Raw genomic sequence first — 23,272 nt, 5'->3', positions numbered from 1 at the left:
CTTTTAAATTATCCCTACTGCTGACCACTGTTCTCTCTATTATAGGAAGCAAACTGACTAGCATTGTGAATAATTTAGTCATTGCATACAGCTGTCTGTAATTTTCGGAAACAGGTTATTCAACACCAAATGAACCTAACTGGCTTCCTCACTGCACTTCTTGTAACATGGCTAAAGCTTATTATTCTGAACACTGAAAATATGAAGTCTGGAAATCTTCAAAACTGCATTCAAACAGCAGACTGCATAGTTAAGAGCAGAAAATGCTAAATAAGACCATTGCAGTATGAAATATTTCTCTTAACATGAGAACATTTCTTTACATCTGACATGTAAGATTTGGTACTTTGATATGGAACTGGCACTTCTATGATATTCCCTCTTGTCCCTGCCACAGCTGCCAACTTTGTCTGTCTGGTTGTTGACAGATTACACAGAGAGCTGGGTTTTAAATCCATTTGCAGCACCTGCCATTGATTTATTGTTGGTCATTTTACTGATATGGTCTCATTCTTTCAGGACACCTGACCTTTTTGAGCTTTACTGGTCATACCTTTATGTATTAGTCTTTTTCCAGGAGGCAGTTTTTCATTTTTCATTGTTGTATTTCTGTAAGAGAAACTTGCTCTTGAAAAATAGGATTATATTGTATGGCCTACCCAGAATATTTCATACTCAGTTATTTTGCTCTTAGTGGCACTCAGTTATCTGAGAAAACACAAATAAGAACTACTGATAAAAGGGAAAATAGAAAATACAGGTTTTAATCTGGGCTCAATTCTAAAAGCCCAGGGCTGTTCTTGAGTCTATAGGTTCTGACTTTGAATTTGCAACCACATTCTTCAAGTACAGTACCCTTCATGGCTGATTTTTACTAGAACACCTTTTAAGTTCTGTGTCTGTGTTTAATATGTGGCACAACTGTGAAACATGATTATAAGAGAGAGACTTTATTATCTAGCAAATGTATCTTTTTGGGTATTCAGTGACATACCTGCAGATTTCAGTTATAAAAGTAAGATTTGCTGCATTTAGTTTACCTAACAAGGCAGAGAGAGCACTGGCAGGAGATAATAAGTTGAATTCCAGCCCATCATCCTGTATATCACTAACAATTTAGTTCTGTTTCTGGTTTTTCATCTGTCTTGGCTATGCTCTGAAGACAAAGGTATTGTCTGTACTTCCCTAAGGACACTGCATGTGCACACACTGAGTATGGCTGTTCTGCAGGCAGACAACATGATTTATTTGGGATGGTGGTGCCCATGGTGGGAGGACTCATTTCAGCCAATTGAGTTTATAGAGTAGAAAAAGTAGAAAAGTAGTTTTCCCTTTATAATAACACTTATTTGCTGTTGAAATCAAAATGAATGAGAATGTAGATATAGAAGCCCACAATGACATTTTTATAGTTTTCTCAGAACAGAGACTGATTTCCAAAGAACACGGGTAACAGTATATTTTGCTGAACGTACTTGAAACCTCGGAAAAAAATTCCTTGGATTTTGCCAATGGTCTTTCCTTTTATGCAGGACAAAGAGGTCCCTATACAAGTTTATTTATTTATTATTATTATTTTTTTTCTTTTATTATATGATTTGACAAGAGAAAGGGTTCAGTTGAATGAATAACCTTGTCATATAATCTTGGTTTATTTTGTTAATCTATGATCTAGAACCATCTTGAGGCATCATAATTTACTAACCTTATTGTTGCAAATGTTAGACAGCATTTTAGGTATGTGTTTCAAAAGATTGCACTAGATAGAAAGATAAAGAACATTAAAAGTAGAATTTGATGTAAGTAAAATAAAAGCTCATGTATGCCCTTCTGGAAAAGATCCTTCTTTCATGTTCATGTTTAATATGTTCTATCTTTGGAAAGAGTGATATTTTAATTTAATATTTTACAAATATTACATAATATTAATTTTTGATATAACAATTAAAAGTGACATTCAATGAACAGTGAAAAGTGAACAGAGTATTGGGAAAGCAGACAGTGTTTAGAGATCTTAGTAACTTTATTCATTGAATTTTTGCTAGAAAAGTTTATTGTGTGATAATTGGCTTCAGTGAATTAAATGTAATAAACTAATGCTCAATATATATAATTATTTGAAAAATTTAAAATCTCTGTGTACATGGACACCAGTATGTGCTGGGAAATTTCTCAGCTTATTATTCTTCAAAACTTAAATAATGAGAAGTGTTCAAAAAATTGAATTGATAGAATTTAGGTATGTAGGATGTCATTTATTAAAAGTAGGATCTAGAAAATAATTTGTATAATGATTTAATCTATTTGTGAGATACTGAAAAAAAAATAATAATCTAACAGAAAGAGCCATCTATGACATATTAATTCAAGCCAAAACTCAATGAATATATTACATACAGGCAATACAGGCAATAACTCAGATTCAGCAATATTTTGTTACACTCTCCATGTAACACACACAGATATGTACATTCTTTTTTATACTTGTGTTGCCCACAAGCAAAATATGTCAGAACATTAATAACAAAAAAAGTCTTTGGAGTTGAAGCAATTCAACGTAAAAAGGCTCTTGTCTTGAGTGGTAACTGCCACATTTTTCATTCATGTTTTCTTTTGCGGTGTAGAGTGGGTATCCTATTTTTAGGACACTCACAGTGATAAAACATGCATACTTAAAATCTCTTCAGCATCTGTAAGACTTATACAATTCTAATACAGAGTAATTTTACTAATGCAGGATAATTAAGTCCAAATTAAGTAAATTTGGAAATGCCATTTTATCCCAGAATAACCTTAATTCCCAATTTCTCCTAAAATCTGGAGTATCATCTGAATTTAAAAGCAAACCACAGATTTGCAATAAATTTGGTAAAAATCTGAAAACTTTCCTAAAATTTTGGGATGCCATAGCAGATATCTTAAAGGAGAGAGTAAACAGATATATTTCACTTATTTTAGACTTCCAGGTACCTTATTGTTGATTGTATTTGCTACCTTGACCAACTTCCTACATGTAGGTTTCATGGACTCTGAACATTCATGCCTTCAGAAGTATGCAAAATATTGATGTGAGTGGAAATTTCTTTCAGAGTTATTGGGCAGCTATAGGATTGTAGAACCTTAATAGTCTGACATGGCTGAGCCATGTAATGGAGAAAGGAGGAAGTGTTTATTCAGCCTATTTAAGACTGCTTTTTTGTTGTTTGCTCTAACTAAACATTAAAGCAGTTAATGAAAAAGACATTGTGTTTTACCATTAAGTTTTTACCAATTCAAAACATAAAAAGTCATTGAAACATAAACAGGAAAATGAGGATGTGTTGGCTAATATCTCTGAGAAAACCAGAAGAACTGGGCAAAAAAATAAGTTGGCAACTACATTTTCATCAAGAAAATAAAGATTTTGCCAAAGGAGATACATAGGTTTTAAATTTTTATATAGGCTCTGCAGGGGGTTCTGTAAAGGCTGGACCTAGGCTAACTGTATGAGGTTGAACAAGGCTAAGTGCCAGGTCCTACGCTTGGGGCACAAGGACTCCATGCAGTGCTACAGGCTGGGGGCAGAGTGGCTGGAAAGCTACCTGTCAGAAAGGAACCTGAGGTTATTGATTGATAGCCAGTTGCATATGAGCCAGCAGTGTGCTCAGGTGGCCAAGAAGGCCAACAACATCCAGGCATGTACCAGAAACATTGTGACCAGCAGTTCTAACAAAGTGATTGTCCCTCTGTACATGGCTCTGTTTCTTAAATACTGTGTACAGTTTTGGGCTCCTCATTACATGAAGGGCAGCAAAGTACTGGAGCATGTGCAAAGGAGGGCACCAAAGCTGGTGAAGGTTTTAGAGTACAAGTCTTATGAGGAGTGGCTGAGGGAGCTGGGGTTGTTTAGCCTTAAGAAAAGGAGACTCATGGGAGACCTTATTGTGCTCTACAATTACCTTAAAGAAAGCTATAGAGAAGTGGGGATCAGTCTGTTCTCCCAAGAACCAAGCGATAAGAGTAAATGGCCTCAAGTTGCACCAGGGGAGGTTTAGGTTGGATATTAGTAAAAAATTTCTAAAATGAAAGATTTGTGAAGTATTTGAACAAGCTGCCCAAGGAAGGAGTTGAGTCATGATCCATGGAGGTCTTCAAAAAACACATAATGATGTGCTTAGTGATATGCTTTAATGGTGAAGTTGGCAGGTAAAAGGTTGGACTAGATGATCCTAGAGGTCTTTTCCAACCTAAATTATTCTATGATTCTATGACTTGTTACTGGACAGGGGAAAATTACCTATTTTCTTTCAGAGCAGTCTTTAAACTATGCATATTTGTGGCCCAACATGGTATTCTGCAAGTGTCTAGCATGTTCCATGTGCTACATGAGTAAAATAAAATAATAAAGTTCTATTCTATGTGGAAGAGGAACTTGCTGTAGGCAAGGCGTATATCATGAAAGTAGTCTTCAGTTTCAGGTAAAAAAAAAAAAAAAAAAAAAAAAAAAAGATTTCTACAATAAATATTGAAGATGGAAATGATGTGGGATGTTTTCATGTAAAATAAAGTTTATAGAGCTCATTTTCTGATAAATGTAAGTACCATAGGAAATTTGTTTATTATAAAGATAGGCATGTTACTATGGGGACAACTGCATGATTCAAAAATTGCATGTTCTGTTACTTGAATAATTCCTGCAGCACGTAAGACAGATGCAAGAATTTGCTGTAATTTCCAAAATCAACTTCTGTAAAACATGAAATGCTGCATACTAATCAATATTAAGAACCTTCCTAATAATGAATGTTATTTTTAAATAATTATTTTGGATTAGTTTATTCTGGAATTTTTATTTTGTTGGCTTGTACTAATGTATTATATATATATTATTATTATTATAAATAATAAAAACTATATATATATGTTTCCTGGTGAATATTTATATCATTCCACTAACCTAGATATCTTTGGTGGTTTTACTCAGGTGGGCAGCTTAGCTCCACCACAACCACTCTTTCACTCCTCCTCCTCAAAGGGAAAGGGGGAGAAAATACAATGGAAAAGGCTCAGGGGTTGAGATAAGGACAGTGACATTGCTCAACAATTCTCATCACAGATAAAGCAGACTCAAAGGAGTCTGCTTTAATAAATCGTAAAATTTATTAAGTACTTATAACAATCTGGAACAGTGAGAAACAAACAAACAAATAACAACAACAACAAAAACCCGACAAATTAAAACAAACTTCCCCTCATCCATCCTTTTCTATGTTGTCTCCCCAAGTAGCATACGGGAATGGGGAATGGGGGCTGCGGTCAGCCCATGGTACTTCATCTCTGCTGCTCTGTCACAATCACTCTCTACCCCTGCTCCACGTGGGGTCCCTCCCACGGGATGCCGTCCTTCATGAACTGAGCCTGCAGGGGCTGCCCACAGGCAGCAGCTCTTCAAGAACTGCTCCCACATGGCTCTGTCCCATGGGCTCCATCCATCCCTCAGGAGCAAACTGCTCCAGCATGGGTCCCCCACGGGCAGGTGGCAGCTCCCCCCAGGCCCCCTGCTCCTGCGTGGGCTCCTCTCCATGGGCTGCAGCTCCGGCGCGGGGCCTGCTCCTGCGGGGGCTCTCCATGGGCCGCAGCCTCCTCCAGGCCACATCCACCTGCTCCAGCGGGGGCTCCTCCACGGGCTGCAGCGTGGAGATCGGCTCCATGTGGGACCCATGGGCTGCAGGGGGACAGCCTGCTCCAGCAGGGGCCTCTCCACAGGCCACAGGGGAACTGCTGCTTTAGTGCCAGGAGCACCTCTTGCCCTCCTTCTGCACTGACCTGGGGGGGCTGCAGGGCTGTTCCTCACTCCTCACTGTCCAAGCTGCTGTTGCATGGCAGTTTTTTTTTTTTTTTTTTAAATTTAATTAATCAATCAATCAATTAATTAATTAATTAATTTTCCTCCCTTAAAATCTGCTCTCCCAGATACACAACCAACATTGCTTATTGGCTCTGCTCTGGCCAGTGCGGGGGTCCCTTTGGAGCTGGTTGAAACAGGTTCATATCTAACATTGGTTTTCTCCTGGGCTCATTTTAGAGGCCACCCCTGCAGTGTCCCGCTACCAAAACCTTGCCATGTAAACCCAGTGGAATATCTTACAAGCCACAAATAAATTTTGCTTTTGTTTTTCTTGTGCTGATAATATTTCTTAAATTACTGGACTAGGAAAATTTGCTTCAGAAGAAGGAAAAACATAGCAAATACTCTCATCCTAGTGTTCAAATGTGTATATACCCTTTAAAGACTTCTAGAATGTCAGTGTTTTTAACTAAAATAATTTAATTTAAAAACTGTAAAAGAAACTGTTAACAATCTGTCTTTTAACTTTTATCCCCTACATATTTTTAAGTTTCTTGCAGTAATACTATCTGCTGGTGTTAAATTTTAGAAGACACTAGATGAACATTTATTTCTGGGACAGTAATTACTTTGTTTATAACAGATAACATTGCACTGCATTCTCAGCTATGTGCAAGGTCCCTGTTTCAAGCACAAGCCTCCTTATACTTTAACAGCAATGTAGTCTATTTGCCTCTAGCTATGGCTACATAGGACAAGAAATGATTAGAATAAGCTAATAGAAATTCCAGTGTATATAAATATACAAGAAAAAGTGGCAGTATTCTATTCAGTTTTTGCTTTAAATGATGAATCATCCTTGAGGGGAGAAGGCTCAAAACAGACTGCATTTCCCTTGGGTGATAAGGAGTGTGTGAAAAAAAGCATACACTAACTGTTATTATATAACGATTCTATACTGAGTAATGCAAGTACCAGTTACTTACTGATTACCATGATGTTAAATTGTCTAGATGTAAACCATTGCTGGACTGTAGCAATCCTTCAGTAATAACCATCCTATTCGTCTGAAAGGAAGTTTTAGAGGGCACAAATGATAAGCTAGTTAGACTCTCAACTTTATGCTGCATTGAAAAGTATCAGGTTAAGCGTAAAAACTTTGTTACCGATCTTTCTTCCATGTTTGGGAAAAAGAGAGTTTGTGTCTGATGGAAGAAGGAACAGGCAACTCAGGGATCGTAGAAGGAAATTGCCGGCATATGCAGAGAAAAAAATCAAGAAGGCCAAAGCCCTACACAAGCTCGGTCTGCCCACTATGGTTACAGATAAAAAAAAATATTTTTATAAATATATTAATGATAAGAGGAAGGCCAAGGAGAATCTTCATTCTTTGCTGGACCCTGGGGGGAACATGACTACTGATGATAAGGAAAAGGCTGAGGTTCTTAATGCCTTCTTAATATCTGTCTTTACTAACTAGACCACTTCTCCTCAGGGTACTCAGCCTCCCAACCTGGAATTCTGGGATGGGGAGGTGAAGAAACCCCCCACAGTTCAGGTAGAAACAGAGACCTGCTGCTCTAACTGGACTGTTACAAGTCCATAGAGCCAGACGGGATCCACCTGAGGATGCTGAGATGTTTGTACTCTGCTCTTGTGAGACCACACCTCAAGTACTGTGTGAGGTTTGGGCCCCTCACTACAAAAAGGACATTGAGGCCCTAGAGTGTGTCCAGAGAAGGGCTACAAAGCTGGTGAAGGACATGGAACACAAGTCTTATGAGGAGCAGCTGAGGGAGATGGGGTTGTTTAGTTTGGAGAAGAAGAGGCTTGGGGGAGACCTTACTGCTCTCTACAACCACTGGAAAGCTGGGAGCTGGGGGTCTGCCTCTTCTCAAAGATAACTAGAGATAGGACAAGAGGGAATGGCCTCAAGTTGTGCCAGGGGAGGTTTAGGTTGCAAATTAAGAGACATTTCTTCTCAGAAAGAATAGTCAGGCATTGGAAAGTGTTGGAGTCACCGACCCTATGGTTGTTTAAGGGGAGGTTGGGCATGGTGCTTAGGGGCTTGTTTTAGTGGTGGTAGGGGGACCAGATGCTTTTGGAGGTCTTTTCCAACCTTAATGATTCTATGATTTTATGATCTCCCTTCTACAAAACGGGACTTCAGTAATTTCGTATATCCTGAGACCAGGCCTGACTACTTTTAAGCTTAGTTAGCTATTTACAGGCCAAATGACTATAATGCATCAGATACTGATGATATCTGCTTAATAATCTGAATTAATGGAAGCGTGGGCTAGTATGATCAAATTGATCTGAAAGATCCAAGAAATAGCAAGTCATAAAATGCAGTATTTCTCCTGACATCTTGTTGTGTATAGTGTGGAATATAAGTATGCTGGGAATCTGTCAGTCATATTCTCTGGCATTATACATATGTAGTTTGAAAAAGCCAGCATTTGCTGAAATATTTTGCTAAACTATGTGTTTATGTAATTTTATTTATTTTTTCCTTCACAGTCTTCTGTGTTTTTCATGCTCTGGATTTGCATACCTAAAAAGCTAAATTGTCCCATGGATCATTGCTGTGAAGGGGGTATCAATATTTCCAATGTTTTCTTTTTGTTCATTTGCATAGCTTTAAATGTACACATATTATGAGAAAATAAGAATATTGTATTACTGAGGATGTTTTCATAATTTTTGTGAGTATTGCCTGGGCTTGCCAACCTCACACCTCAGGGTGAAATTATTTACATAGCTCCAAACTTGTAGTTTAAAGACTTGTAAAGGGAAAACATACTGGAAAAAAATTTCCTGTCCAGTGTTGACTAAACTATACATGCAAAAATATATGATCTCAACAAAACCTAATTTTTATACCAGAGAAGTGACTGAGAAAGATATTCAGATTAGTTTGGCTTGGTATCAAGGAACCAGTATGTTTAAGTATGTTTCTTTTAGTGGCTTTATGAGATTAATGGGCTCTGTTCTGTTAAATTAATATATGATCTACTCAGACTTCATTTCTTTCACTATTGACAGCCACAATAAAATACATTTCAGTTTGTTTTTACTAGCTAACACTGCTAAATCAGCATATCTTCTTGAGAAAATAAACAAAAGTTTATAATACACAAAGCATATTTTGTGGTATAACACTATCAAGATATTGTGTTAAGGTAACATAAACTGAAAATCTTTAAGATGATAAAGTATATCATGATAAATTGAGTGGCTGCAAAAGCTTTTGCAGTACTTGAATTAAAAATACATATAGTTTTCAGGGAGCCAGCCAAGAGGAAACAAATATAAAGGTCAAAAAGAATTAGTGATGTTCATGAACAGACATTGACAGGCATTATATGCTGTGTAAGAACATAGAAAGTGTCATTGCCCCTAACTCTCTTCAGAGTCTTACAAATCTTAGAAAACAGATGATTCATCTGTCTTTTTGTTATTATGTAAGGGTCTTATGAATGTTAAAAAAAACACATAATACACTTCTAAGAAAGACTACCAGTGCAGTCTTTGTAGAGATCAGCTCACTTCAAATAGATACAATGCATAAAGTACCAAGCAGAAGTGTGTCGTTGCAGATCAACTGACAGAATAAGATGTGAGGCAAAAACACTTATGTAGAAATGTAGGCTGGTCAATGGAATTGCAGGTTCTGAGCTGTGGAGTTGAAACGTGTTTCTACTACAGGTACGATGAGAAGAAGCCTCTCAGGACTGCTTAGTTAATACATTCTAGAATTGTTGGAATATATAATAAGTAAAATTGTTGGGTTTTCATGGAGAAAAAAAACAACTCTCAATATTTTGGAAGATTTTAACAGAGCACTGCACAGGTTTCCCAGAGAAGTTGTGGGTCCTTGGAGTTAAAACCTGTCTGGATAGTGGCTCTAGGTGAGTTGTATTGAGTAGGGTAGTTGAACCTGATGATCTCAAGAGGTCCCTGCCAGCTTCAACCATTCTGTGATTTCAGATGTGTCATAAAAAATTGCTAGAGAAATATAATGAATAGAAATTATTGGAAACAGTCTGCTGCAAATTATGATGTCTATATTCCCATGTAGACAGTTGCTGAAATAATTTAAGAATTTGGGGGTCCTTTTTGAAAAGTCTTCCTCATCTTCTGTGTTTCTCATGCAGCCAGTTCCAGCTGGCTCTGTAGGAGGCCCACTGCAGGACAGAGCTGAGGCCGTCTGCTGACTGTGTGGCATTAAAACACATCTAAGAAATGGTGATAAACACTGAGAGAAAGGAACAGGAAGACCAGAAAAATGATAGGTATTCCATGGTGGAACAGGCACACCCAAAGGAACTGTAAAGCCTGTGGACTCATACTGGAGAAGACCAAATGAGTAAGGAATGAGGAACAAAGAAAAAGACTGAGAAACAAAGAGGAGCAGAGAGTAACTGCTGTGCCCTTATCCCAAACTCCAGTGTCACCCATGACTGATGGGACTGTGCATAACCTGTGGTGATAATGAGGGGTATGGACATGAAGAAAGAGGAAAAAGGGTGTCTGGAATGAAGCTGAGCCTGGGAAAGAGGAGGAAAGGTGTGTTTAAATGCTTGTATATTTGTTTACAATATCCAATACAGTGATTAAGTGTTTAAGTCAAATACCCAGAATTGTGTCTGTTTTGCCTGTGATTGTAAACGTCATGACCTTTTTTGGTTCCTGTTCTTACTTTCTGCTTGTCCCACTGGGGCAGAGTGACTAAGAGTCTGTGTGGGTGCTTGTCTCTGCCAGCTTGGCCTACCCACCACAATGTCATTGGTTGGCAATCAATTTGCAAAATTAAACTGTTCAATAGAAATTATATATATATATATATGCATATATATATATATAAAACAAACAATCAAACAAACAAAACAGAAAATAAACAGAAGTTTTGAAAAACTTTGGGTGGTGTGTGAGAATAATATTTTTAGGTATTCTAGAAGATCAGGATGCTAGGTTTTGTTTATTTACAAAGAATAATAAAAAAAATCTAATCAAAACCAAAACAACAAGAACAAGAACAACAAAACCCAACCAACCCACAAAACCAAACCAAACAAAAGAAAACAAACACTCACACTTATTTGTAGGAATGTCAGTCCATTGAGAGCTACTGAATTCAATGTAAATGAATTTCAGCTCAGGAAGTCTATAAACCTCAAAGGACTGGAGTCAGATAAATAGGCTGTTCTAGTAATCTTTACCCATTGTCTTTATTCTGATCTGGTACAATTACTCTAACTTACTCTAATTTACTTTACAGTAGGCTCACCTTTATAGTAGCAGTTTTAGACAAGGAAAACAAAGTTAGAATATGTTAGATCAAAAGTAACAAATAAAAAATGAATGCATAAAATACCAGGAAAATATTTTTTTTTCTACCATTTTTCCACTGTTCTAATGTTTTTCTAAAGGTTTTGTTACTCTGTTTGTATGACAGCAAGCACCTTTATTTCATTTCCCCTTCCAAGATGAAGGAGGCTATTTATCTTTCTAGTCTGCACTAAGGGTGAGATTCAGTGTTTGTGTTTAGGAAGATTCTAGAACTGCTGACATACCCCCTGGCAACGTCATGAGGAAAGGAGATAAGATCAGGCACAGCCTATAGAGCTCTTCTTGCCTATCTTCTCCTTCACCCAGTCATTGAAGCAGAGCTAAGCTGCAGTGAAGAAAGGGATAGGGACATACTGTTGAAGCTGGAAGCAGCTCCTTCAGGTACTTCATACATCATACACAATGCGTGCTTAGATGTGAATTTGCATCATTTGCTTTTGAATGAAAACCACAATGCTGTATGCTACAATGCTACACATTGTAAATCTTGTGTAACTATCCCAATAAAAAAGATACTTGTATTCATATAACAAGAATTAAAATGCATTTCAGCCTCCATTAAAATACTTCAAATATATTTATTTTTAAATTCTATCTGAGTCTTATGATTAAGAAGCCACCCTTTAATTTTAAATCCTTCTTTTTTTAAACTCATATTTCTCTATGCTCCATATTGATTCCACATAAAAGAGTATCAAAATCAATGCAAGTGTGCTTAAACAGAGTTTTTCTAACTTTAGTGAGACACCAAGTTTAATTTTATTCTTAGATATTATTCTATTTCTTGATTCAGAGTAGAGTGTTCTTTAATAAAACGGAATCTGCATTATACTATTTGAGAACGAAAAAAACTGATGCAGCTTTGCTTAATTTGCTAGTCAAGCAAAATTTCTAGACATTTATGACATTTACTGTCTTCAGCATGGTGTTATCTGCAGAGTGATAGTAGTTGTCTATATGGGGAAATATGGTTGGTACAAAGTTGTGTATATGGTTGTGGAAGTATGTTTGGCTGTTCAGTATACAGAAGAGGTCTCTGGGGTGACATTATTGTGGCCTTTCGGTACTTGAAGGGGGCTTATAAAAAAAGATGGAGAGCAACACTTTGCTCAATCAGATTTGGACAGAATGAGGGGGAATTGTTTTAAACTAAAAGAAGGAGATTTGGATTCGAGGTTAGGAGGAAGTTCTTCACTGAGAGGGTGGCAAGGCACTGGAACAGGTTGCCCAGAGAGGTTGTGGATGCCCTGTCCCTGGAGGTGTTCAAGACCAGGTTAAATGAGGCCCTGAGCAACCTGATCTAGTGGGTGGCATCCTTGCCTATGGCAGGGGGGTTGGAACTAGATGATCTTTGAAGTCCCTTCCAACCCAGGGCATTCTATGATTCTATGATTAAAGTACAATACACATTTGGCAGCTGGTATAATGTAAGGAATGTCCCATGATACAAATATGACTGGTAGATATTTGACTCATCCTTAGCTGACTGTCTTGTTGACATGTTCTGCTTGACCTGAGTTATTTGTTGTTCTTCAGAAGTTATATAAATTTCTCAAAATAGATATTCAAACTCTTGTTTAAAATTAGGGCAGATTAATATCTTTAAATAAGAACAGCAGTGTGTTTCCATAGCTACAGTACGGTTAACACAATCTTACTTGGATTCTCAAAGTTAAAAGCTTATCATTGTTTTTAATAATAGAGCATATTTTTTGTTATTGGCTCATTCTCTGACTGGCAGAAAGTAGTGGAGTTCTGAGTGGTCTTCAATTCAAAACATAAACAAGGAAACTACAAACCATTACTGTTTTGTCACTGTCTCCCCCCTTCCACTTTTAAGCAAGCAGGCTAGAGGCTAGTAGTAAGCTAAATCAGAGGGGCATCCTCTGATTAATGTAATGACTGAACAGGTAAATGCTATTGCACCTTCTGCAAAGTGAAGAAGATGGGTAATAGAGTGATAACTTGATGGAAGGAAGTGGGAATGTTGAGCTCCTGCCTTCTAATTGAGTCTGAGATAAACAAGACCAAGAGATTACAGAAGCCTAGAGAAAAGTTTGTGAAACATTTTTTCTTTTCTTTTCCCTAAATTGTATGGAAAATTCACTGTAGGATCTTTTTTTTTTTTTTTTTTTTTTTTTTTTTTTTTTTTTTGTCACCACTCATAGTACTTAGTGCCTCATTAGTGAGAGTAGGCCACTCCCTAGTTCTTTGCTGGATATAACAAGCTCTGCTGCTGACAACTCTGAGGAAACACTCTGCATTACTCTGTGTATATTTGGCTCACAAATATACAGAGATTCACCAAGAAAACTCTGCAGAGTGCCCTTGAACTTGCCATCCCTCTAAAGCCTTGGCAGAATGTAGCTTTTATTGTTTTATTGCAGATGAAACTTCATCAGATCCAAGCAGCACATATGGTGAAATACGCCAGCTTAACGTTTTATCAATTACATCAATGTTCTTGTGTCAAGAAAATTGATTTCTCTCTAGTAATGACATATGAAACAGAGAGGAAAACTTTTATTTCTTGTTTATGTAACATTGTTTTCAATTAGCAAGGTCCAGATGTTCATGTATTTCAAAGGCGCCTTTACATTCTTTTGGGCTTCTTATTAGAAAACACCAGTGGCTTATGTTCCAGAAACCTTTTTCTCCTCCTTTAAATTTAGGTTATATTGACTGGATAGCTCTTGATTTGCATCCCAAAAGATTTCTTTGTTGTTCACATGTAAAATTTTATTATAACATTATGCACATGTAGAATCCATCTTGCATAATAGTCTTGTTGTGTCGTTATGAGAATCATTTCTCCTATTTCTTCAGGACAAAATTCATAGGCTATATTGTTCTGTGATTGTCATGCTTTTACTTCTTGCAGTAAAACCTTTAGAATAGGAACCAGAATGAATGATACATCTGGACTTTCCTCATCACTCTTTAGATCAAAACCTTGTTGGTTTAGGGGGTATTTTTCTCCATTGACCGGACTTATACCAGACAGCTTTCTCAAGCACAGCACTGTGGCAATTAGCTAAATTACCTTCCGTGTTTACATGTACTGGGCTTGTTTTAGATTTTTTTTTTTTTTTGTAGTATATTTTTGTAGCATATTCTCAGGTCTGGGTAGGTACATACTCTAAACAACTTTTATGTATGTTAATGATTTCATTAGTAGCCATTAATGAGCTTAAGTTACTTGGACAAAATCTTACTAGCAAGCTAAGAATCAGGGAACTTTCATAAAAAATAAAATAAAATTAATGAGTCTTTCACTTGAAAGTTGCAAGAAATAACTATTTTGGGATGTATAAGAACTCGTCTTTTTTTTCTTTTTTTTTTTTCTTTTCCTTTTTCATTTTTTTTCTTTTTCTTTTTTTTTCCTTTCCTTTTTTTTTTTTTTTTTTTTACTTTTTCATTTTTTTTTCCTTCTTCCTCTTCTTCTTTTCTTCTTCTTTTTTTTTTTTTTTTCAGATGATCAGGTGTATTTTTGAAATCTTAAATATCATTTTTTAGCTCTTTTTTATTCAATGAGAAAGGTAGTTTGTTTAGGAAAATACTTTTTCTTTCTTCTATATACTTCCAAAAGAGTTGGGCACATTGGTAATACATAGTCTGAACATTATTCTTTTTGCCAATACACAAGTCTATAAACATGAACAGTTGCAGTTTGTTTTTATGATGCAGGATTAGGTCTACTTGGACAAAGTAATTGCCAAGAAAATGAAATTAAAACCTCATTTTTATGTTAAGGCTGCTTTTCTAATTTTTAAGAGATGAAAATGATATTTTTACAGTTTATCTTAAAAATGTACAGATTGATAAATTTTCAAAATTATGTTTGAGACAAGATCAATTTTAACAGCTGGGCTTTTAAAAATGTGGGCTTTATTTATTTATTTTATAATTACTTGACTTATATTTGATTTCTTTTAATCTGGCCAATGTTATTATTATTATTAAATGTTATTATTAAATGTTATTATTATTATTATTATTATTGTTATTTTTCTGTAATGATCTGGGGAAGACACATCTATTGGGATCAAATAGTTGGGATTCATAACAAGGTGACACAGGAAGTCATTTATCCTAACAAACCTGCAAACAGCTCACCTTTTGTTCAACCGAAGTGTTAAAATGAGGACAAAGCCATTGCTAAACTTACTTAGCCAGACATTTTTCACCAAGAGGGAAGTCACACAGGAGGTTTGTGTAACTTAGGGCAGGATTAGTCTAATAAATTCCCAGACTGTTTTTTTCTTGTGAGGAAGTAAGGTATTGAATGTGGGCTTTCAAGCTATATTTAGACACTATTACATATATGAAGTGCAAGAATCATGTCTAAACTAAACAGTCAGCCGCTCTTGTTTTTTTCTATTATTGTGACCAGAACTTGTCAGCACTTTTGTGGTAGTATTATGCAATTTGATGTTGAAGATGACAATATACAGGTGCCAGAATATTCCTTTTGTTAAGGTGTCACCCAGTAATTTTTTTAATAGAATGAATCTGAAGTCAGACAGTTCCTTTGCTATGAGTTTGATGTCAGGTATTCAGTAAAACAATGTTTTAATTGACAGCCTGAGTGGATGGAATTGCAGAGGTGTTCTCTGATGAAATGGCTGCCTTGCATTTTGTTATGCCACCAGAGCTCTTTACTGAAACGACAGCTTTTTCACCTGGTACTTTGCTGATTACCTCTAAGCTGCAATAATTGCTCTGGCAGTATGAAAGACATGAAGTACAAAACTAGACATTTCTATACCAGATTTCATTTGGGATGAGAAATATTATCAGCCTCTGATTACTTTGAGATAAGAAGGAACTTATAGCCCAGTATTTCAATGAAGAAAATCTGTGCTGGAAAAAAGATTATCTTAAAATCAGGTGTCAAGTATATCCACTGTATTCATGTAGATAAAACAAAAACCTTGGCTGTAAATGCAAATATTTCTAGAGACTAAACACAGTCATTAATTATTATTGCCTTTATATTAAGTCATACTTTATCACTAGGCATCTTACAGTTTGCTGTTCTTGGTTATATTCTTTGTCAGACCATGGCTGCTTTAATGAACTAAGAGCTAAGACTTTTTCATTTATACAGTAAAAACAATTGGTTGTATATTATATATATTAGTGCTGAAGATTTTTTTTTTCTTCTTTTTTTTTTTTTTTTTCTTTCAGGTCCAATAGTTTTGAAAATAAGCTGGAAAATAAGCTGTGCCCCAAGGATGAAATGAAACAATCATTAGTTTCAGGCAAGGTGGTACAATGTTTATCTTCTCATGATAACATATGCCATGAGGTACATGTTCTATCTCATTTAGCAATATTTAAGGCTATTCTGATAAAATCTGTGGTAATCCATTACATATTGTTTTATTTTTCATTGGAAAATGAATAATATTCCTGAAGTAACAGCTATACGTATGCACACATGTATGCTTTCAACTTTAGTCAGAAGCAACATTTAAACTAACAACAAAAAAAACCCACACCAAACATCTTTTTAATTTTGCAAAATCTAGGTCCAGGAAAAGGTAAAATTCTTACTAGAATAAGGTAAATAAGGTAAGTTTTTCTTGGCAGTCTGATTGTGTCCTCAGAACAGGTACAGGCAAAAGAACAGCAAGGTCACTGTCTGAAAATCAGATGCACTGATGTCTGGCATCTGTAGCACACCACTGGAATGAAAGAAGGGCATAGAAACTCGCAACAGGACTTTCTTGGCTTCAACGTTAAAATAAGGGGAAACTGAAATAATTTTCTGTAAGGCTGCAATTCATAAGGTACTGCAGTGAGGGATAGAAAATGATAGTCACTGATAGACAGCTTTTGTGATGATACATCAGAAATTAGTGATTTCTGACCTTCAGAATACAAGAATAGCCTGAAAACCCTTTTGTAAATCCCACATTTTCCGTTGAGCAGTATGAAGAGACAGGATTATACTCCATGGGTGACACACTATACTTGATGTCTCAGGCCTGGCTGCAAGCTTTTGTCTGGTGTTGAATCACTTTAGCTTTAATAGATTTAGTAGACTGTCACCAGTTTAAACTAATTAAAGTTCTTTCTGTTATGTGCATACCTGGGAAAATTTCCATGGATGTCTTCAGTATTGCTGTAGATGTAAAGTAACAGATTGCCCCTATATTTTCTGAAGCATTTATATATATATAATATATAATATACATATAAAGTATATATACTATATATATATATATATATATATTTCCTGATGCATTCACAAAAGACTGAGATAAAAGGAGAAGGAAACAAAAAAATTGCAAATCGCTTCAGAAAGATGTATGTACAAAAAATCGTCAAACAGTGATGGCAAAAGGCTGGCCCGTTGCTGTCTCTCTTGAGATAACCTCTTTTGGACTTCAATTTCGGTAACTGACTTTTAATGGAATTTCTTACATTTTCAGCTGGTGTACCTACATATGTCTAAGTAAACTCTCCAGATGAGATTTGCAGAGAATATATATTGTTTTCTTCTTGGCCTTAGTGGACTTCTCAAATGGTCTGATGTTTGCTGCTTTGATTTCCTTTATTCTTTGTAAAGTGAACACCTTCCCAGTTTGTTCTTGCAAGTTGAACTCATGCCAGAAACATATTTCAGAGCAAATTGTTCCCTCATTCTTCCTTTACAAGCAGAGGGTTTAGAGATTTACTATTCTGTTGTGATCATGCAGCTACAGCATGAAGGATCAGGTCTGTGCTTGGGGAAAGAGACAGCTACAGAGCTGACAAAGCGAGAAAAAGAAGATATTTCTTCAATGCTACCTTTTTAGCTCTTAAATTATAGCAAGAGACTCACACAGTATTTTTAACTGTGCTGTCAGTTAGCACTCCCGGAAAGATTGTTTGCATGTCCCTAAATGTAGAATCACAAGGCAGGCCAAGGAAGTCTTCAAATTTATGCAGTACACAAGGGTGCCATGTTAACTGTGCACTGTGAACAGTAACAACCGTGTTGTTGTTGAAACTGAAAAATCAGTTTGAGCTTATGAGAAGGAAAATGGATTGCCAACATTTATTAACAGCTTTTGTGCATAAAATGCACAAATAATAAAATTAAATAATAAATAAATAAATAAATAATAAAATAAGCTTTGCAATTCTGGGTGTAGATATTAAGAAAGTGATGTGAAGTCCAGCTGCTTTGTTCAAATACCTGTCAGCTTCTACACTTTTTCTTTATTTTTATTTTTTATTTGATTTTTTTTTTTTAACTTTTGCTATTTGGCATGGTGTGATTACCACTTTTCTTCATCGTTATAGTCTCTGCCTGCTGATCTCTTTTCTCTTTTCTATGCCTGAGACCTTTACCTGATGGGTGTATTGCTGATGCCCACTGGCCATTATATGTTCTTGGTAAATATACCACATCAAGAATCTATTACCATTCTTCAAACAGACATGTAAATACACTGTACTTCAGAAATTACCGCTAAACCCCATGATCCCTAAGAATGCCTCCTTTTACATTGTCAACTTACTGAGCGGTATTGTAGTAAGAAATGGGTTTTAGGAAGCATTTAGCCATATTACTGCAGTAGACTATGTGGAAGGAGCATTCATTTCAGGGTTGTGACTGGGAACTCAACAAGAAGGGATTACCACATTGCCGAACATGTGGCCAACAAAGATTTGCATTGCATGGTGTTGGTATTATGGTGGCAGAGAGCATGTGCTGTTTTTACCTTGGTGGCCTGATGTTTCACAGCACCTACCTCACAGTAGCCATGCATGCTCACTTCACCTTTGTGCGCAACATGTGATAGGGCAGCACCTGCTGCTAGTGCGGTGTGTTGTTTCATGTGCTGCAGAGAGCACCTGTACCTGTGCAGCAGTAAGCTTTCTCTTACATTTTCTCCATTCCTCTCATGGTAATTTGATTGCAAGATGTGGCCTGCAGACATTTATTAAGTATTTCACAATGCTTGTTAATGTTATTTTATTATTTATTTATTTATTTTTATATACATCCATTTATTACCAGGTTTGGTGAAACCTGTTTCTTTGCTTTGGGCAGCTAACGGCAATAGTTTATGCTAAATTATAAGTAGCTGCTGTCAGCCAGCTGTCAGCGTTATGCTTGCCATTTTAGCAACTATGCTGATTTGGTTACTGGTGCTAGTACACGATATAGCAATGGACTTTTTTTTTTTTTGTCTTGTAAATATCATGATCTGAAAATATTTTGAGTACTCACTTGGAAAATTCTCAGCTCTGATTTTCACAGGTGATGAGATTGCAGCTTAAAAAAAATGAAAGAGTTGCAAGTACATATTTATACCTGCAATTATCTCTGACATTTGGGAAAATTTTCAAGTCAGTTGGAATTTATAGTATTTTATATATCTAAAAAAGAACATAAAACAGAATGTGAAGTCAAGTTGCTTAGGGTTTTACTGTTCCAAAAGTTAAGAAAACCTGTTTAAAATAACCAAACATGGGCTGAGTTCTGATCTTAATTAGTTTCTTGTTCATGAATTTCTGGGCATAATTCTCAGGTAATATTAGTTCAGAAATTTGTTATCATTTGCCACAATAACATCTGAGAGAGATAAAATCTGAATTTTAACAGCTACTTATTTTCAACTTTTTTTTTTTTTTTTTTTTTAATTATTATTATTTAAGGTGATTGCCAACCACATCTGATAGTCACTGTCCTGGTTTTAGTTAGGATAATTTTCCTCCTAGTAGCTTGTAGGGTGCTATGTTTTGGATTTAGGATGAGACTAATGTTGATAACACACAGATGTTTTAGTTGTTGCAGAGCAGTGCTTACACCAAGCCAAGGACTTTTCAGCTCTTCGCTCTGTCCTGCCAGTGGGCAGGCTGGGGGTACAGCAAGAGCTGGGAGGGGGCAGACCCAGGACAGCTGACCCAAACTGGCCAAAGGGGTATTCCATACCATCTGATGGCATGCTGAACAATGCATAGGGGTGGCTAGCCAGGGTGGGGGGCTGGCTTCTTGGGGATAGGCTGGGCATTGGTCGGTGGGTGGTGAGCAATTGCATTGTGCATCACTTGTTTTGTACATATTATTATTATTATTTTATTTTCGGTCCTAATAAACTGTCTCCATCTCAACCCACAAGCTTTAGTTTTCCTCCCGTCTCTCCCCCATCCCAGAGAGGAAGGGGGGAGGGTGAGCGAACGGCTGCGTGGTGTTTAGCTGCTGGTTGGGTTAAACCACAACAGTCACAAACAGCACAGCCAACTGAAATGTTATCATTACATTACAGTGCACATAAAACTATTATTTAATTCAATGTTTTCTCTATTATTGTCACTACAAGTTCTCTGAGATGCAACTAATTCTTTAGTTGGGAAGATTGAATTACTGTTTTACCTGTGTAAACCTGTCATGCCATTATTTTAAAAGAGTTTTTCCTGTTCTTCTGACAGTACAGATCATACAGGTATTAATGCAATTACTACCTGTGTAATTGTGCTTTTCTAGAATAAATCCAGTTTCAGAAATCAACCAGCCATCAGAATCAAATATATTTACACCTTCTTGGGAAAAGTAAGTACCTAATTAACAATTTTTCCACAATTTCTAAACCAACACAAAGAAATTGAAGACAACTTTTTCAGTGTTTCTGCTGTGATTTCTATAACTACATTACATTAAGTAGCTACCTTCAAACCATCATCAAATCACATAACAAGTGGACAGTATTACAGTTATTTTTTTACAGTGTCAAGTGTTAACCCATGAGATATATTTTGTGAATATTAACAAATAATTGTATAATATTTGCTGAGCAGAAAATTATGTGACTGTTGGTCTGGAACTATTTTTGTGTGTTTGTGGCTTTCTGGTTCCAATTATTTATGGGCTTATAAATATGTCATTTCTACTATTCATTATTTTTTCATCTTCATATCACTGCATATCTATACATAGACTCATTTTGTAAAATATGCCCTTATAGTACTCTGTATTTGTAGGTAGAATTCAGTTACCCACAATGCATGGTTTTGTTAATTCTCTCTTACTAGGAAAGAATATTAGGATAAATAAATCTAATAATCAGCAGTAGCAGCTTATGTTGTTTCAAGCCATCTTTCTTTCTGTGCATATTTCCCCACTGGCTAAGGTATTTAACTTGGAGAGCATTTCTATACAATTCATACTGGACTTTCATTAAATAATCTGAACCACATCTGACAGACTGTGAATGTAATAGGGAAGTCAGAATTACACTTAAGCAACATATTAATTAAATTATTTAATTAATTAAATTTAATTAAATTAATGTGGAATATGTACCTGCAAATGATATAATTTCACTCAGTCTTGGGCTTAGAGAGGTCTTTTAGTGGCCTTTTTGCATGAGGTGATAAGCCAGAGTGTTCTGGTTTTAATAACTGTACTTTTTTTTTTTTTTTTTTTTTTTTTTTTTAACCTCCTCTGCCTTATTTCTTTGTAAAGCCATGTCTGGATGTATATGAGCACGTTTTAAAAATGTATCATGTTAATAGCATAATTAAACTATTAATCTTCCTGTGTCTGTGAAGGTTTATAATGTAGCTTCTGCAGTAAAAAGACTCATTGCTTAATCCCAGGAGGCTCTGTGTGCTAGAGTCCCTCATATCTCCACTTGACAGAGCCTAATATCATCTCCAAAGTATGGAGACATAACCCTGTCTCTTATAATCACCTGTAACAAATGCATGGGAGTCTAAGAGAAGACAGGGAAGAGGTGGACAAAGACAAAAGGGATGTAAACCTTTGTGCAGACTAAAACTGGTTTAGCAACTTTATAATCATTAAAAAAAAAAAAAAAAAAAAAAAAGGCAATAAACGATGTCTCAGGCTGCCAGTAGTTTCCCTACCTTTTGAGCAGTGCTGTTGCACAGGACAGGGCAAGAAAGCTGTTTTCCTTGTGGGTCTGAGTACTGCTTGTACTGACCAGATGCAATATGGGAAAACAAAATCCTTAATAATGAGGATCTCTGGAAAATAAAAATTTATGCAACAAATAATGGTTCAACTGTATGTGACACATACACATACACATACTCACAAAGCATTTTGAGGCTACCTCAAAACTCAATATTTATGAATACTATAAAGTTGTATTTAGGTTCCTTTTGTTTTATGTTACTTGTAGTAAGAACTGATTGTAGTATATTGGCTACAAGTGTGTGGTATTTGTACATAATAACAAGCCCTGTATCTCTGAGATACAATTTTATACAACAGCAGAAGGAAATTTATGAAGAGCAGAAGGAGATTTACAAGTGCAAATTCTATTTAGGCCTTCACAGAAATCCAGATTTAGCAATTAAAAGTTACGAAATACTAGCTGCAAATATTACTTGCCATTTTGGTGTATGTGGGCTCTCTTCTTGAGCTTTGATATACTTCCCCAGACCAGACTCTCAGTTGCTTTTCTGCTCTTTTTCCCCCCACTTCACTGTCCCTGTGACGAAATTTGTTATACAGAACACAGGTTGATTTGTTTTGAAATGAACCTGGATTTTAAAACACCTGAAAAGATTAGATGGTGCATGCTGAATTTTCCTGCAATTTATTAGTATTATGTGGTTGACCAAATAGTCATTATCACTACTTCTATCAGTTTCTTCTGTATTTTTAAGGGGTTTAATTTTACAGAGTAATATCTGTTACACATGTATTAAGCAGCATGGACTGACAATTTAAGCAATTTACATTTCTTTTCTTTCTACATGAAATTTATTGGTCCTGTAATTAATATTACCAAGTGAAAATAATAAGATGATGGTTGTTAGTTTATGTTTGATGTATATCTATCCCTTATCTGTCTTCTGTGCTAAAATATTCTGTAACATGATAAGTGAAAAATACCACTGGGAGAAGATGAATATTTAGCAAGTGTGTGGATATTAGTAGAATTTCTAGGTTTTAGTGGAGTCTTTAGAAGACCCTTAAAAAATTAACTATTTTGTCTACTCAGCCTCCTATAAAAAGGTATGTGTTAAAGGCTACTGTTTGATAGTATTTTTAAAATTTATAATGTAAAGTACTTCTTTATAAAATGAAGATGAATGCAAGTAATGTATATTTATCTT

General features: G+C 35.9%; 1 long non-coding RNA gene across 1 annotated transcript; it reads right to left on the bottom strand.

Moving 5' to 3' along the window:
• Nucleotides 1–15,125: 15,125 nt before the first annotated feature.
• LOC118155698 lies at nt 15,126–22,175 on the bottom strand. Its single transcript, XR_004745974.1, has 2 exons — nt 22,052–22,175; nt 15,126–16,872 (listed from the first exon to the last, which is right to left on the bottom strand). It is a non-coding gene; the product is annotated as an uncharacterized LOC118155698 (long non-coding RNA).
• Between the last annotated feature and the right edge of the window lie 1,097 nt (nt 22,176–23,272).

The sequence above is a fragment of the Oxyura jamaicensis genome, chromosome Z (genome assembly GCF_011077185.1).
Source record: "Oxyura jamaicensis isolate SHBP4307 breed ruddy duck chromosome Z, BPBGC_Ojam_1.0, whole genome shotgun sequence".
In the NCBI taxonomy this organism is placed as follows: Eukaryota; Metazoa; Chordata; class Aves; order Anseriformes; family Anatidae; genus Oxyura; species Oxyura jamaicensis.
Note: the sequence above shows the minus strand (reverse complement) of the source record. Positions and strands in the feature narration are given on the sequence as shown.